General features: G+C 41.1%; 1 protein-coding gene across 9 annotated transcripts in view; it reads left to right on the top strand.

The window, feature by feature from the left end:
- Positions 1–18,679, top strand: part of ZNF782 (zinc finger protein 782) — a 77,449-nt gene that overhangs the window by 14,534 nt on the left and 44,236 nt on the right. For 3 of the 9 annotated variants that reach the window (XM_073021411.1, XM_073021410.1, XM_073021412.1), the window contains exons 3-5: positions 7,712–7,906; positions 9,222–10,483; positions 11,258–11,405. The gene's annotated coding sequence lies outside the window, so the exon portion shown is untranslated. Of the gene's footprint in view, positions 1–7,711; positions 7,907–9,221; positions 10,484–11,257; positions 11,406–11,714; positions 14,039–18,679 lie in introns of all 9 variants that reach the window. The other 6 variants (XM_073021405.1, XM_073021407.1, XM_073021406.1 and 3 more) reach the window with 6 other exon arrangements.

Here is an 18,679-nt window from a genome sequence, read left to right as displayed (position 1 = left end):
AATTGGAAAAAACTGCTTTAAAGTTCATATGGAACCAAAAAAGAGCCCGCATCTCCAAGACAATCCTAAGTCAAAAGAACAAAGCTGGAGGCATCACGCTACCTGACTTCAAACTATACTACAAGGCTACAGTAACCAAAACAGCATGGTACTGGTACCAAAACAGAGATATAGACCAATGGAACAGAACAGAGTCCTCAGAAATAATACCACACATCTACAGCCATCTGATCTTTGACAAACCTGAGAGAAACAAGAAATGGGGAAAGGATTCCCTATTTAATAAATGGTGCTGGGAACATTGGCTAGCCATAAGTAGAAAGCTGAAACTGGATCCTTTCCTTACTCCTTATACGAAAATTAATTCAAGATGGATTAGAGACTTAAATGTTAGACCTAATACCATAAAAACCCTAGAGGAAAACCTAGGTAGTACCATTCAGGACATAGGCATGGGCAAAGACTTCATGTGTAAAACACCAAAAGCAATGGCAGCAAAAGCCAAAATTGACAAATGGGATCTCATTAAACTAAAGAGCTTCTGCACAGCAAAAGAAACTACCATCAGCGTGAACAGGCAACCTACAGAATGGGAGAAAATTTTTGCAATCTACTCATCTGACAAAGGGCTAATATCCAGAACCTACAAAGAACTCAAACAAATTTACAAGAAAAAAACAAACAACCCCATCAAAAAGTGGGCAAAGGATATGAACAGACATTTCTCAAAAGAAGACATTCATACAGCCAACAGACACATGAAAAAATGCTCATCATCACTGGCCATCAGAGAAATGCAAATCAAAACCACAATGAGATACCATCTCACACCAGTTAGAATGGCGATCATTAAAAAGTCAGGAAACAACAGGTGCTGGAGAGGATGTGGAGAAATAGGAACACTTTTACACTGTTGGTGGGATTGTAAACTAGTTCAACCATTATGGAAAACAGTATGGCGATTCCTCAAGGATCTAGAACTAGATATACCATATGACCCAGCCATCCCATTACTGGGTATATACCCAAAGGATTATAAATCATGCTGCTATAAAGACACATGCACACGTATGTTTATTGCGGCACTATTCACAATAGCAAAGACTTGGAATCAACCCAAATGTCCATCAGTGACAGACTGGATTAAGAAAATGTGGCACATTTACACCATGGAATACTGTGCAGCCATAAAAAAGGATGAGTTTGTGTCCTTTGTAGGGACATGGATGCAGCTGGAAACCATCATTCTTAGCAAACTATCACAAGAACAGAAAACCAAACACCACATGTTCTCACTCATAGGTGGGAACTGAACAATGAGATCACTTGGACTCGGGAAGGGGAACATCACATACCGGGGCCTATCATGGGGAGAGGGGAGCGGGGAGAGATTGCATTGGGAGTTATACCTGATGTAAATGACGAGTTGATGGGTGCAGCACAGCAACATGGCACAAGTATACATATGTAACAAACCTGCACGTTATGCACATGTACCCTAGAACTTAAAGTATAATAATAATAAAAAAAATAAAAAAATAAAAATAAAAATAAAAAAATTTGATTTTCCCACATCCTTTCAAAGGCATATTTGAATTTTAATATGTAGAAAAACTACATAATCTTAAGAAACATGGTCAAGGCTTCAGCTTTTTCATTTCTGTGAAAACATGAAAGGATTCAAGGGAGAAAACCCTTATAAATACAAACATGTGGTAGGGTCGTCAGTTGTTCCAGTTCCACATGAAGACAAGAACTCATTTCTGAAATAAAACCTATGAACGTATAGAATGCAGAAATGCCTTCATTTATGTGATATTTGCTCCAAGACCTATGATAACACACATTGTAGTTGGGCCTTATAAATATAAGAAAGCACACTGGATTAGAACCCCAGTAGATTACAAAATACAGGAAAATTTTCAGTTTTAACAATGTCTTCAAAATTTATGTGAAAACTGCCCCTGGAGGGAAATCCTATCCGTATTCCTAAACTGGAAGGGCTGATGCAAACTGATTATTGTATAATCTTCAAAAATGCACCTATGTAAAACTTATACTACTTATGAATATTTTGTGTTTCTCAGCGATTCTTTGAGAGAGTCTATCTACTTATTTCCACTTCTTTTGCAAGAAAACATTGAGGTTAGAATTTTGTAGATACCCTTTAAACAATACTATGTGAGTTTAATAGGCAGTAATTTCTTTGTTAAGTCAGTTAATAAAATTTTTCTCCATTTATTTAAAAATATCATGCTGAGCTACTAGAATGGCTCTAAATTCTGCTTTGAAACAAATGAAGGCTATGCAGTTGGATTCCTACACTAATGTCCAAACAGGGCACACAGCTGCTTGCAGTCCATTCTGCATCCAGCACCCCAAGTTTGGGATGAGCAGAAAGGTGACAGCCTCTAATGCACTTGTGCTGCTGATATAGGGCTCATTCTTCAGAGTTCCCTTAGTGCAGCTGCACAACTCAGACCCCATGCTCACTCACAAGGCCCCACAATAGTGATCAGATGACAGAAATGGTGGATGCCATTTACTAGCTGTCACTATTACAGGGCAGGAATACTCTTTAAACTCAGGGAGGCAGAAAGATCAAAGAGAGACATCTTGGCCAGACTACACCCATTTTATAATACGCCTTTTGGTAGGGTGCTGGACTTACACCGTGTATTAGTCTGTTTTCATGCTGCTGATGAACACATACCTGAGACAGGACGGTTTACAAAAGAAAGAGGTTGGTTGGACTCACAGTTCCACATGGCTGGGGAGGCCTCACAATCATGGCAGAAGGCAAGAAGGAGCAAGTCACATTACGTAGATGGCAGCAGGCAAAGAGTGAAGCTTGTGTAGGGAAACTCTTCCTTATAATACCGTCAGATCTCATGAGACTTACTCGCTGTCACAAGAACAGCATGGGAAAGACCCGCCTCCATTATTCAATTACTTCCCACTGGGTCCCTCCCACAACACGTGGAAATTCAAGATGAGATTTGGGTGGGACACAGCCAAACTGTATCACACAATGTTTCTCCTGAGTTGGAAATGAAACTAAGGTGGTCAGCCTCTCTCACCCCGGTCAGAAGAGAATGTCGGGATGAGTTGAATGCAGTGAGAGAAGAATAGGCTGGGAGCAGCCTTCTGCCACATGATTATTCAGCTGCCCTGGCCAAAGGTGTTTTCTCATTTTTTTTTTTTTAATTTTAAGAGACAGGGTCTTGCTCTGTCACCCAGGCTAAAGTGCAGTGGCGTGATCCTAGCTCACAGCAGACTCACACTCACAGGTTCAAGTGATCCATTCACCTAAGCCTTTTAAGTAGCTGGGACTACAGGCTCATGCCACTGAGCTGGGCTGTTTTGTCGTTGTTGTTGTTGTTGTTGTTGTTGTTGTTGTTGTTTAATTCTTTTTGCAGAGACAGGGTCTCACTTTTTGCCCAGGCTGGCCTTAAATTCCTGTGATCAAGTGATACTCCCACCTTGGTGTCCCAAAGTGCTGTTATTATTACAGATGGGAGTCACTGTATCCAGCACTTTGTCCAATGTTTAAATAAATATAAACTAGAGTAATCTTACCACTTGCACAGTAATTCCTGTAAAGACTTAATTGTATAAAAATAATTAATACCTGAACAGCACATTTGGTTTCTTGGTTTTAAAGTTTTAATGTTTTACCCACTGGCTAAGTCAACAAACGTTTGATGTTCTCTGGTAATGAAGAGCAGTTAAGACATAAGCAGATATGTGGTTTTCTCATTTAACTGAAAACCTGACTGAATCTCCTTCCAGCATTAATTTCCTATTCATATAACCATAAGGCTATAGAAATGTAAATCACATAATGTTTTCATAATCAGCTAATCAGGACTTAATTTACTATAGGAATATATGTACTTCATAATCTCTTTTATGTTTTTCCAAAAACATGTTTTAATTGTGTAAAATACAGTATTTTATAGAATCATCATGTTTATTAATAGAGGCTTAGTTATCAAAGAAAACCATTATGCCTACAGGATATACATCTTCTCAGTTTTCTGTTGTTTTTTACATGGCCGAATAGCATACCCTTTACAGGCACAGCAAATTTTCTGAATAGGAGCTGCTCAGTTTAAATTAAATGTGTTTATATATACAAATATATATATACACATTTTATATATTTATGTATAAACAAATATGTATGTGTGTATGTATGTGTATATGTATGTATGCATATATATATATATTTCTTTACCAATAATGGTTTTCAATTTTATTTCAATAGTTTTTGAGGTACAGGTGGTTTTTGGTTCATGGATAAGTTCTTTAGGGATGGTTTCGGAGCTTCAGGTGCAACTACCACCTGAGCAGTGTACACTGTATCCAATATGTAATCTTATCCTTCACCACCTTCCCAACCTTCCTCCCCACGTCCCCAAAGCCCATTATATCATTCTTATGCCTTTGCATCCTCATAGCTTAGCTCCCACCTATAAGTGAGAACATATGATATTTGGTTTTCCATTCCTGAGTTACTTCACTTTGAATAATGGCCGCCAGCTCCATCCAAGTTGCTGCAAAGGCCATTATTTCATTCTATTTTATGGCTCAGCAGTATTCCATGGTATATATATTCTACATTTTCTTTAGCTCCCCCTTCATTGATGGGCACTTAGACTGGCTCCATATTTCTGCAATTGCAAATTGTGCTGCTATCAACATGCATGTGCACGTGTCTTTTTCATGACTTATTTTCCTTTGGGTAGACGCCCAGTAGTGAAAGATTGCGGGGTTGAACAGCAGTTCTACTTTTAGTTCTTTAAAGAATCCCCACACTGTTTTCCATAGTGGTTGCACTAGTTCACATTCCCCTCAGCAGCGTAAAAGTGTTCCCTTTTCACCAAATCCATGCCAACATGTATTTTTTTTTTTATTTTTAAACTATGGCCATTCCTGCAGGAGCAAGGTCATATCACATTGTGGTTTTCAGTTGCATGTCTCTGATAATTAGTAACGTTCCTGAAAGAAAATATATTCTAACAAGACAAATACATGTCAAAAAGTTTTAAGAAAAATCTGATAGACACTAATTTTTAAATGGTTCAATTACAGTCAAAAAGAGACCATTATAAATAATCAACAGCAGAGGGACAAGATAAATGTACGTTAAGTACTTTGTTGTAATGCTTTTCAGTTTCCAAAGATCATGAACATTGCTCGTGTTCGGAGCATAGCTCCTGGTGCTTCTGCATTCACAAACAGCATTGTGTAGAACTGGGCGTCTTGGAGCTGGCCTCTGCCACCACTGCTTCTGGAGCTCACATCTATGGAAACCTGCACATTTCCCTGTATATTTTCTGACCTTGTAACTAGAGCTAGAGTCACCCCCTGCTGCCAGATTAGTTGCAGGTTTTGAGAACAATTTAGCTGCCATTACAGCGAGCTATGTTTTCATAATTATGAATTTTGCTTCCTTCAAGAAACCAGTTTATAGACTGATGACAACTGTAGTGATTAAAGGCATGTTAGCTTCTGCAACTTTCAAAGTACTTCTATTTGTTTCAAATTCATTTGCTGTTATGTTCTTTGCTAAAATGGCTATTAGCAGTATCACCATGACAATTCAGTTTATATACTATTAGCAAAGTGGTAATTTAGCAGCCATTTCAACAGCAACCAACCGTCACTAGTCTCTTCTTAGTCACAAGAAGCCTCGCTTCAGTTGTAAACCCACAGTGTGGTAATTCTGAATGACAGTCTTCTAAAAAATTTTTGGGTACATTGTAGGCATATATATTTATGGGGTATATAAAGTATTTTGATACAGGCCTACAATGTGTCACTGTAGGGTAAATAAAGTATCCATCACACCTCAAGCATTTATCCTTTGTTTTACAAATAGTTCAATTATACTATTTTAGGTACTGTAAAATGTACGATTAAATAATTATTGACAGTAGTCACCCTGTTGTGCTATCAAATACTAGATCTTATTTATTCTTTCTAACTATGTGTGTGCCTATTAACCATTACTCCTTACTCCCCCATCGCCCATACTACCTTTACTAGCTTCTGCTAACAATTCTTCTACTTTAGCTCCCACAAGTAAGTGAGAACATGTGAAGTTTGTCTTTCTTCGCTTATTTCCCTTAACATTTCCATCCATGTTGCTGAAAATAACAGGATCTCATTCTCTTTTACGGTTGAATAGTAAGTACTCCATTGTGTATATGTACATTTTCTTTGGCTACTCATGTGTTGATGGACACTCGGGATGTTCCAAATCTTGGCTGTTGTGAACACTAGTGCAATATCCATGAGAATGTAAGTATCTCTTTGATAATGCTGATTTCCTTTCTCTTAGGTATATACCCAGCAGTGGGATTGCTGGATCATATGGTAGCTCTATTTTTAGTTTTGAGGACCTCCAAACTGTTCTCTACAGTGGTTGTACTAAATTACATTCCCACTAACAGTGTACGAGGGTTACCTTTTCTCCACATCCTCACCGGCATTTGCTATTGCCTGTCTTTTGAATAAAAGCCATTTTAAGTGGGGTGAGATGATCCCTCATTGTAATTTTGATTTGCATTTCTCTGACAATCAATAATGTTGATGTTGAGTATCTGTTCATATACCTATTTGTCATTTGTATGCCTTTTTTATTTTTGAAACAGGGTCTCACTTTGTCACTTAGGTTGGAGTGCAGTGGCACAAGCACAGCTCACTGCAGCCTCAACTTCCTGGGATTAAGTAATGTTTGCACGTAATTCTCACAAACAGCTGAAACTACAGGCCCATGCCCCCATGCCTTCTTTTGAGAACTGTGTCTTCTTTTGAGAAGTGTATATTCAGATATTTTGCCCATTTTAAAAATCAGATGATTAGATTTTTTTCTATTGAGTTATTTAAGCTTCTTAAATATTCTGGTAATTAATCCCTTGTAGATAGTTTTCAAATATCTTCCCCCATTCTATGGGTTGTCTCTTCACTTTGCTGATTGTTTCCTTTGCTGTGCAGAAGTTTTTTAACTTGATGTGACCAAATTTGCCCATTTTTGCTTTGGTTGCCTGTGCTTATAAAATATTATTCAAGAAATATTTGCCCAGTCCAATATCCTAGAGAGTTTTCCCAATGTTTTATTTTAGTTTTATATTTGAGGTCTTTGATTTAAATATTTTTTTAAAAAAAAATTTTAAGAAATAGAGACAAAATCTCATTGCATTGCCCAGGCTGGTCTTGAACTTCTGGGCTCAAGCAATCCTCCTTTCTCAGCCTCCCAAAGTGCTTGGATTACAGGTGTAAACCTCTGCACCCAGCCGAGATTTAAATATTTAATCCACTTGGATTTTATTTTTGCATAAGATGAGAAATAGAGGCCTAGTTTCATTCTTCTGCATATGGATATCCAGTTTTCCCAGCACCACTTATTGACAAGACTGTCATTTCCCCATTGTATGTTCTCAGCACCTTTGTTGAAAATGAGTTCACTGCAGATGTATGAATTGGTTTCTGGGTTTTCTATTCTGTTCCATTGGTCTATGTGTCTATTTTTAATGCCATTGCCATGCTGTTCTTGTTACTATAGCTGTACAGTATAATTTGAAATAAGATAATGTGATTCTTCCAGTTTTGTTTGTTTTTTGCACATTGGCAGTCTTGGATCAGACCTGGAGGAATTGTCTGGATTAGCAGACAGAGACTCACTTCTTCCCTTCCTTTCCAGCAAATGAAGTCTCTCTCTCTTTGTGCTGTGCCTGGAGTTGGGAGAGGAGCAATACAAGCACCCCTGTGGCCACTGGGACAGCACTGGGTCAGACCTGAAGCCGGCACAGCACTGTGGCTGCCCAAGACCCCCACTGTAACAACAACCCAGCTGCCACCTGTTTCACTCAAGGCCCCAGGGCTCTCCAATTAGCAGGTAGTGAAGCCAGCCAGGCTTCTGTCCTTCCCTTCAGTGCAGTACGCTCCCCTGGTCCCTAGATGCGTTCAAAGGTGCTGTCTGGAAGCCAGGGCTGGAGTCATAAACCTTAGAAATCTACCTGGTGTTCTGTTCTACCCTGGCTGAGCTAGCACTGAATCTACCCAGCAAATCACTTCCCACTCTCCCCTCTCCTTTCCCCAGGCAGGGTAGTCTTTTCCCACCTACAACGTCATCACAGTCCCGTGTGGATTACCGCCAGCTCACCACTGATGTTCACTTAATGCCTGAGGGCTCTCAGTCAGCTTGTGGCGAATACTGCCTGGCCTGGAACCCACTCTTCACGACAGTGGGCTCCCCTCTGGCCCAGGCTAAGTCTAGAGATGCCATCTAAGAGCCAAGGCCTGAATCAGGGACTCCAACAGCCCACGGGGTGCTCTTCTCCACTGTAGCTGAGCTGGTGTCTAAGCTCCAGAAAAATCCTCTTTCCTCTGCCTTTGGCTTTTCTCAAGCAGGGGAATCTCTCCTCATAGCCACCACAGCTGGGAATGTGCCGGTGACACCTGATGCCAGCACGTCTGAGTCTCACTTGAGGCCCATGGCATGTACCACCCGATTCCCTCTGCTGATTATTCAAGGCCCAAAGGCTCTTTAGTCAGATAGTGACGAATCCTGCCATTACTGAGTCCTTCCCTTCAAGGCAGCAGGTTCCTTTCTGGCCCAGAGTTTGTCTAGAGATGTTATCCCAAAGCTGGGACCTGAAATGGGGATCTCATGACTCTGACCAGTGCCCGCTCCTACTGTGAGCTAGTATCCAAGATGTAAGACAAAGTCCTTTTTCCTCCTTCCTCTCCTCAAGCAGAAGGAGGAGGTCGCTGTCAGAGCTGCGAGCTGCACTGTCTAGGATTGGAGGGGGGGTGGGCAAGCACTCCATAGCCGCCCCAGCTGCTGTCTCTCTAGGTCACATGCCCCCAAATACACTGGCTCCAAGCGCAGCACAGCACTAGGACTTGCCTAAGAGTTGCAGTCCTTGTGGCCTAGACAGCCTTTCAGGTTTATTAAGGACCAAGAGTACTTTATCCTGCAGTAGCCAGGCTTTCCACAACTTTATCAGCTTTATCAAGTTCCAACCACTGGGATTAAACAATTCCCTTCTGGCTAGCACTAGTCTAAATATTTCCTCCGTGGGTGAGCACTGGATGAGTGCAGCCTTGCTTTGCTTTCTGCTACAACAAGGCAGCACTGCGTTCAGGGCAAAGTCCCACAGCTGCTGACCTCTCCCTCCACCAAGCATGCGACTCTCTCCTCGCCACAGGTCCTCTGCCGAGGCTATTCCTGTGACGAGCACAACTGGCAGAGATGTCTACTCAGCCATCAGGCTCCACTTCTGTGGCTGCATACATTCTCAACGACAGTTTTACCTACAGGCAAATGTACAACAAACAAACAAACAAAACCTCGTGCCACTGCCTGTCATGGTCTTGATCTTCATACGAGATGTTCCTTCATATTTTCCTAAGCGGCACCCACAAAGCCATTCTCACTGTCCAGTGGGCACTCTGAGAGCCTTTGCTAAAAATGCCTCCCTGGCTCACCCTGCCTGCCCGCTCCAAGGCCCTTCCCTTTACAGCAGTCATGAGGCCAGACTGGAAGAAAGACCCCATGAAGCTCACGCTTCTGTGTCCAGTTGGTGATATCTGTGAGCAACCCCATGACTCAGCAAGATTTCCTGCACTCTCACAGGTAACTCAAGGACCCCAAAGGGCTGTTGTGGTCGTATGAGTGCCCTAGGAAGCTCTTGAGTGAGGTGAGCATTGGGTGACGTCCAGCAATGCAATATTTCTCAGACTGCCTGTGGAGAGCTTCTAACTCATCAGCCTGATCTCTAAACACAGGCAACACTCCTGGGGGAGAGGACAGGGGCACAGGGATCTGTGGCTATTCTGTATGTCAAGGTTTCTATAAAGCAGATCTCCAGATAAAGGCAGGGGGAACACCGGCAAGAGCAAATACACAATGTATGACTCGGTGAAGCTGTACATTTTTCATAGTCTGGAGGCCCTAGACCTGTCAGCGGCCAATTATTTCAAAGGCCAGACATGTGCTCCTTAAAGAGAGACCGGAACTTGCAGATAGCCCCTAGAAAGCCATAAAGATATTTACAGTACTATTCTGGTAGTATACTTGGAAGATAATTGCCAAAAATCACCAGAAAAATACTTTTCAATTTATGAGCAGATTATTATAAGAGCAATTTACCAAGACCTACCAATGAACGATGAAAAATATGAACTGTTATTCTAAAGCTGATAGAAAGATGTGGTTTTTATGTCCATTTCCATCATCTGTACAACGTAACCTTTAAAACTATTTCTTAAAGTGTTAAGTTTAGGGGAGCAAAAGAAGTATTGAAAAATGATCAGAAAGTTCACAGAAACCTTACAAACTCACGTGTCATCAGATGAAATGTTCTCAGAGAGCCTGCGGTTTTTCTCACTCCCAGCAACCTCCTGGTCATCGCTCCACAGCAAGAGAAATGGCTGACGAGACGATCCTCTTCCAGTTGGCTGGACAAATGTCGGTATCAGCATAACTTACAAATCTTTCTATGTAAATCTGCAAAATAGAGCACTGGCCTTTGATTCAGCTTAGTTTGAGTGCTGTAGTAAGAACTCTTAGGAATGACAAGTTTCTTCTGGTTTTGACCAGAAAGTACCTGCCTTTTATTCTTCTGTTCTCCAGAGACTTTGCTTGATCAGGCAGAGCAAGAAGCCGAATCACAATCATAGGTCAGATACTTCTGCTACCTACTCTGCCCATAGAAATGTACAGGCCAATTTTGGTCACAAGAATGACGGTACGTCTCAGCCAAGGGCGTCATGAAAAGAGGCAGTGTTGTCACCCTCACACTCATAAAGGGCAGCACACACACGGGCCCAGTGTGGACTAAAGTCATTCAGTAAATCCTCAAATACCTACCACATGTAATGTCTCAACCTAGCGGGTAGGCAGATGGGAACTTTACAAGTACGTCAAGCTTGAATATGTTCAACCCATGTGATAGTGAGCAAATGTTGATCTTTTCACAAAAACACCCTTCTATATAGAGCACGAACTTAAACTGCTGGTCAAGAGAGCCTCCCAGTGGCTGCCGTGCAGAGCAGCACGGCAGGCGCAGGTCTCTGGGATTGTAAAACATTCCCCAAATTCAGTTGCTGGCTTGATAAGGAACACACGTATATAAAGAATGGTCCTTCTCACAGCCCCTATTTTTCACATCTTCGTGATCACATCATAAACATTGCTCTGTCTTACATCATCTGCAACTTACACAATTCTGTTGGTTTTAAGGTGGAAACAGCTGCCAGTGTCTGTGTCCCTGGGATTCCTCTAAACCTGCCAAGCAGTTTGTGAGACAGTCTCATGAATCACTTTACATCTATCAAACATCTACCCTACAAAGAACTGGGCAAAGTGGACGGCTGAGTAAAGATTAAAGGTGAGCTGCGAGGTGTTGCCACTCAGAGGGTGCTCTGCAGAGGCGTATATCCATGAGCTACTTAACTCTTTAAGTCAAAACGAAAGGAAAAAAGCTTATTTTAAGCAAGTTTATTTCTTGTCTGGTGGTTATCAGATGGGAGAACATTGCCAGATCTAAGCTACCAAACTCAAATATGTTTTCAAAAACAAATACATTTTACAGAGATTCTGCTCCCTTTCTCCCAAACTCTGTGCTGTCAAGTATTGTTTTGTTTTGTTTTGTTTTGTTGTTGTTGTTTTGAGATGCTGTTTCACTCTTGTTGCCCAGGCTGGAGTGCAATGGCCCGATCTCAGCTCACCGCAACCTCCGCCTAGCAGGTTCAAGCGATTCTCCTGCCTCAGCCTCCTGAATAGCTGGGATTACAGGCATGTGCCACTACACCCGGCTAATTTTGTATTTTTAGTAGAGATGGGGTTTCTCCATGTTGGTCAGGCTGGTCTCGCACTCCCAACCTCAGGTGATCTGCCTGCCTTGGCCTCCCAAAGTGCTGGGATTACAGGCATGAGCCACCACATCTGGCTCAAGTATTTCAAGAATGAACCTCCCTTTCTGGGATCAATGGTACAGGAATTAGAGAGCACTGGAACAACATTAGCAAGCCCTCTGCTTCCCATCCCCTTTCCTGCTAAGCTGCTGACCTGCTGACACTCATCCATGCCATGTGCTCTTCTGTGTCAGTTTGAGACAGAATTCTTTATTCCCACTGACGCCAACTCTTCCCTCAGTGCAGTTGATCCCACCTCACTTTTGCAGAACACTGTTCCCACAATCACCTCTTTCTGAAGATTTTCTTCGTCTCTACCACAGATTTCCCCCAAATTGTGTTTCCTTTGTTCCCATCCCACTCCCCACTACTCTCTAAGTGTGTCCTCTCACTGGTGTCACAGCACCATGCCCTCACGCCAGCTCCTCAGCTTCCATCTCTCCTTCACCTCCACTGCCTGCCCTGCTGACATGACTCTCTCAAGGCTCCTCCTGCCAAGGCCTCTGGTGCCATCATGCTGACAAACTGGAGCTCTTCATACATTGCCATTTGCCTCGGTGCTGGGGCCAAATACCTGCATTTTAGTTACCCTGCTCCTATCTGTGTGCAATGCCTGTTATGTCTACCTTCATTGATCGTCGGCCTGGTCTGATCATGAGCCATAATCTGTCACTGCTCACCTGTATTACCGTAGCTGCTTCTTAACCCTCTTCTCTGCCTCTCCACTATGGCCTGTAGTCCCCAAAGCAGTCAGCATAACCTCCTCATTTAAAGCATGGCACTCCCCTGCTCGAGATCTACCATGAATTTCCCATCAAACTGAGTTTGAGTAAAACCTTAATTTCTTCCTGTGGCCTGCAAGCCAAATGGCCCTATGAGCTATGGCACCGCCTGTGGGGCCTCATCTCTGCTGTTCCCCTCAATCTTCACTCTGACCATGCTGGTCACCTTGCTGTTGATTCCTCAAACACACATGAAAACGCATTTCTGTCTTGGCAGTCATCTTTTTGCCTGTAAAGACAGCACTGTTTCCCATCCTTGCTTCAGTCAGGTCACTGTTCAAATGTCAGCTCTCCCGAGAGGCTCTTCCTTATCATTCCACCTAAAATAGCCCCCAATCACTCTGTGTCCCTTTATCCCGCTATTTGATACTACCTGAAAAAATAGTTAAGTTCGTTCTTACTAGAACATAAGCTCATAAAAGCAAGAACTGTGATCCACGTGTCCTCTCCTCTACCCCAGCACTTAGAAGAGAGTCCGCATCCAGTGAGTGTTCAGGAAATAAGTCACTTCTTAGCCGCATTTAGCTCTGTGACCACAGCCTCTCCTATCTTGAACTCTTTCTCCTTTTATCATCCTCTGCTGCTTTTCTTCCTCCTGCTCTCATAGCCACTCCTCTGGCAGCTTGTCCCTTCAATGATCATAGTCCTTACAGGCCCATTTTCGGTTCACTTTATCTTTTTCTGAGATAGGGTCTCACTCTGTTGCCCAGGCTGGAGTGCAATGACATGAACACAGCTCACTGTAGCCTCCACCTCCTGGGCTCAAGTGATATTCCTGCCTCAGCCTACAATGTACCTGAGGCCACAGGCATGTGCCACCATGTTCAGCTAATTTCTTGATTTTTTTTTTTTTTTTTTTTAGTAGAAATGGGGTCTCATTTTATTGCCCAGGCTGGTCTTGAACTCCTACACTCAAGTAATCCTCTCACCTTGGGCTCCCAAAGTGCTAGGTTTACAGATATGAGACACTGTACCTAGCCTTATTTTATATATTCCTAAGATACCAGGTCTCATCATGTGGCCCAGGCTGACCTCAAACTTCTGGGCTCAAGTAATTCCTCCATCTCAGCCTCCCAGGTAGCTAGGACTAAAGGCATGTCCATGTTCAAAACTCTCCCTTTTCCAATCCAGCTTTCCCTCCAGCATCATCTATCTCTCTGCATCTGGAAGCACCACTCCTGCTTCCCTCCAGCATGTGCTTAGCATTCCAAATGACTTGCAGCTGTTGGAAAATGGACTGTATCTGGTCCAGTGCCCATTGAGGGCTTTGATTCTAGTGCACAGCAGGTGCCTTCTCCCCTCAACTCTAACTGGATGCTAAAGAAGTAAACCAAATCTCTTTTCACTCTTCTAACCATACATTGAAACACAAGAACGTTTTATAAAGCAGTAGTGGTGGGCAATAAAGTCTTTAGAACTTTAATAAATGTGAATGTGATTCGGATTTCCTAGCTTTCTTTCTCCTTAGATCTCTGTAGCCTATTCTCATGAAGTATTTATTTATTTCCAGTAGTTTGAATTAAAAACTCATCTGCTTTTTTATTGTAAAAGAAGCCAGTCTTTGATGAGCTTTAAACTTTGTAAAACTAATGCATCGTGCCTATTTGATAAACCAGTGGTTCTCCAAATGTGCTCCGTGGACCTCTGGGATCCCCAAGACCCTTTTCCAAAAGCCTAAGAGGTCAAAACTGTTCTGATAATAATATTAATTCACCCTGAGAAACCTAATAGAAAACTTTTTTAAATTGTGAAAGTAATACAAAGACATTGCCTGCTTTTTCACTGATGCTGCCGTGACTGTATAAAAGCAAAAGTGTGTAAAACTGCTGGTTTCTCAGCATAAATCAAGGCAGTGGTACTAGTAGTCATTCTATTCTGTACTGTCCCTTACAGCTAAAAAAAAAAAAAAAAAGATAGCCTGAATTTCTTAAGAATATCTTTGATGAAGCAGTAAAAATTAATGGTGTTGTTAAATCTTAACATTTCTTTTTAATATTCTAAACAAGTGGAAAGTTAACAAGAAGCACTTCTGCTTACTACAGTATGCTTGCATTTAAAAAAAGAATTTGTGATTTAATTGTGAACTGAATAATCACTTTTTTCATGGAACATCATTTTTATTTAAAAGTACAACTGGGCCAGCGCAGTGGCTCATGCCTGTAAAATTCTAGCACTTTGTGAGGCTAAGGCAGGCAGATTGCTTGAGGTCAGGAGTTCGAGACCAGCCTGGGCAACATGATGAAACCCTGTCTCTACCAAAAATACCAAAAAAACTAGCCAGGCATGGTGCCACACGGCTGTGGTCCCAGTTACTCAGGAGGCTCAGGCAAGAGGATTGCTTGAGCCCAGGAGACAGAGGTTGCAGTGACCTGAGATCATGCCAATGCGCTCTAGCCAAGGGAGAGAGTGAGACTTGGTCTAAAAAAAAAGCACAACTATCATTCTCAAAAACAAAATGAGGCTGTCACTCCAAGGAAAATAAGTCTTTGTTCCCAATGATAAAATTCAGGCTTTCATGAGGACTTTGAAAAACTTGTTCCTTCAACCGTAAGCATGACAGCTTCTCGATACTTAGACTTTTAAAAATAAGATTGGTGGTTATATTAACAAAAGTGAGTTTTTGACACAATAAAACATAAACCAATATTTTCCAAATAACTTATGCATACTATTATAAAAGCAAATATGGAAGGAAAGATCCATTTATCGTGCAAGAAAGATCAGTGAACATTGATGGAATACATTTATTAATATGTAAAATGCCACTCTAACAAACTAGCACTTGTAAAGTTTTGGTTTAATATTAAAGAATACCCACAACTGTCTGAAAGAATTAAAAATACACCTTTTATCAACTACATATTTGCACGAGGCCACATCATCTTATTGTTTCTTTGAAACAAATTGCCAAGAAAGAGAATCCAGCTGTCTTCTATTAAGCTCAACATTAGAGATTTTCAATAATATAAATACATGACATACTTTTTACTCAACGTTTAAAGAAAAGTATTTTTTCCTAAAAAAATTATGTTAGCAATATCATTCTCAAGGAATATTTTCTGTTGTCACAATCTGGGTAATGGGTTACTGCTGACATCTAGTTGGTAAAGGCCATCAGTGCTGTTAAACTTTCTGCAATGCAAAGGACAGTCCTCACAACAAAGCATTATCTAGCTCATAATATCAATAGTGGTAAGCTTGTGAAATCTAAACCAAAGATAGATTTTGAAAAAAGTCAATTTTATATTTCTCACACAATAAATATCAATATAATCAATATAAACACATACTCTTTGGGTTTCCCAATAATTTAAGAATTAAAAGAGTCTTAAGGACCACAGAAAACACAAATAATTTGCTTCAATATTTTAGTAGGCACAATACAGTTGATGATGTCTATAGCTGTGACTTAACACTGAGCTTGATATCATGCAAAGTAATTAGCTGGAATAACAAGACAGGTTTTTTAAAAGGTCACCTGTATCTGATGTAATAGTGTATTGCTATGGTGACACTGTGGAAAGAAAAAGTATTCATAACAATAGATGTTATCATTTGTTAGGCCTGAAGACATTTTTTTAAGTGGCGAGTTTTTTAGAACTCTCCTAGTGGCCCTGAAATTAAAATCTTCTAGTTCAGAACAGTATCATGAGGGTACTTTCCCGTTTTAGTTTTTTGGCTTTAGCAAAAATATGAGAACCAAAATGCTAGGCAATATGCTGTTAGAAGACGTGTTTTTGTTGATGATTATAATATATAAACAGTAACATATTTCCCTGTTATATGTTCTTCTACCTACAAAACCTTTCATGCCATGCAATTTATTTTGTTTATTTATTTATTTTTTGAGACAGAATCACTCTGTTGCCCAGGCTGGAGTGCAGTGGCACAATCTCAACTCACCGCAACCTGTCTCCCAGGTTCAAGCAATTCTCATGCCTCAGTCTTCCAAGTAGCTGGGACTGCAGATGTGCACCACCACACCCAGCTAATTTTTGTATCTTTAGTAGAGACAAGGTTTCACCATGACAGTCAGGTTGATCTCAAACTCCTGGCCTCAAGTGATCAAACTGCCTCAGTCTCCCAAAGTGCTGGGATTATAGGCATGAGCCACCATGCCCACTCATGTAATTTATATCTATGTGTACATATGCTTAAATTTAAGCCATACAGTTATGTTTTCTAAGATGTTAGGCCCTGCATTTTAGTTTAGTTCACTATCTCCTAAACATTCATTTTTTACTATTTCCCTAAAAATACATAATAAAAGTAACTTATAACAAATAAAAGTATTTGAAATCACTTTTGTATAATTATTAGTAAATGTATTTGTAGGAGTTCAGTCAGGGTGGTGGGAGAAATTATAAGAGAAAATTATAGGAAAAATGCAAACCTTCTTGGAAGGCCAGAAGTTTTTGCAAAAGCTTTAGGAAAGGGTTATGGCTGAAGGCAACCTGATCCTCTTACCTTGGGTTAACAGTAAAAAGCAAATAACAAGGGAAGGTAGAGGAGTTTATCTAAATAGCTTGTTTTCTCATGTTGTCCTAAGACTGACCTTTGATTATTTGCATGCAGGGCTGCTGTCTCCCGGAGGGTGACCATGCTAATTATCCACAAGTGTGTTGACTCAAAGCCTTTGTCATTAAATCTGTGCTGAATAAATGCCAGTAGCGCCAGCTTGTCATGGCCATGGCTGCTGACTCTTTACAGCACCCTCCTCAGTGTCTGTGAGTGGCCTGGTCTCCTAGCCCGCTCGTTCACTGGATACCTGTGTCTGAGTGCATTCCTTCATCCATCATTCAGCCAGGGTCTGCGGGTCGGAACCAGCATGTATTAGTAAACCTAAGTACGCATGAGATCAACGATAGGTACAGCGATCCTACAATAAGCAGTGCTAACAAAGCAGTATAACACTACACAGTATAATATTAATGGCAGGTACTTTCAATTAGTTGAAGTGAAATATTTCTGAACAGATACAACTCTTCAGGTATGTTACTGTATCCCTAAGTTATCCACAGATGCTTTGTATCAGAAAACAAGAGGTTCTCTTACATAAGTTATGTGCTTCCATTTGCCCTCAGCATCTAGAGTGAAGCTCAAAATAATTGAGGGAAGGCAAATCTGAATTTCAATAGTAGGTCTATACAATATTAGCACTTTTAAAAAAGCCTGTAACATTTAAGATGGATATGTCTATAGTACTTCAAGTAGTTTTCATCTCTGAAATAACTTTAGAAACACAGAATTTGATGTTAAATGGTGAAAAGGACCCATGACCTTACATGACATTTAATCCACACTCATTTTACAGATAATGATAACAACCCTTAAAACTGACTTGCCCAAGGTCCCACCAAATAGGAGCAGTTTGTCATCCTAAACTCAAATTAGGTGGTGGCTCTCAAACTTTGCTGCACATTAAAATCACCTGAGGAGCTTTAGTCACTGCCTCACTTTCAACATGAGACATTTTGATTTCATTAGCATTGGGTATGACCTTGGACACAGGGTTGGTGTTAAAAGCTTCCCAGGTGATTTCAATGTACAGCAAAGTTTGGGAATGATTGAGTTGGGATTAAAATCAGAATCTTCTGGGATGCTTTCCTCCATATAAAGATGCCTCACCAGGTGGATTGCCTGAGCTCAGGAGTTCAAGACCAGCCTGGGCAATACGGTGAAACCCCACCACTAGTTAGCCTGGCAAGGCAGTGTGCACCTGTAGTCCCAGCTACTCAGGACACTGAGGCAGGAGAATTGCTAGAACCCAGGAGGCGGAGGTTGCAGTGAGCCAAGATCGCGCCAGTGCTCTCCAGCCTGGACGACAGAGTGAGACTCCGTCTCTAAAAATAAAAATAAAAATAAATAATAATAATAATAAAGATGTCTCACATCCATCCCTCTTTTCCTAAAAGACTTCTCAGTGCCTAGAGATAGAGGGAAGGTGGAGGTGGAAACATACATGG

This window comes from Chlorocebus sabaeus, chromosome 12 (assembly GCF_047675955.1).
Source record: "Chlorocebus sabaeus isolate Y175 chromosome 12, mChlSab1.0.hap1, whole genome shotgun sequence".
NCBI classification, from domain to species: domain Eukaryota; kingdom Metazoa; phylum Chordata; class Mammalia; order Primates; family Cercopithecidae; genus Chlorocebus; species Chlorocebus sabaeus.
Note: the sequence above shows the minus strand (reverse complement) of the source record. Positions and strands in the feature narration are given on the sequence as shown.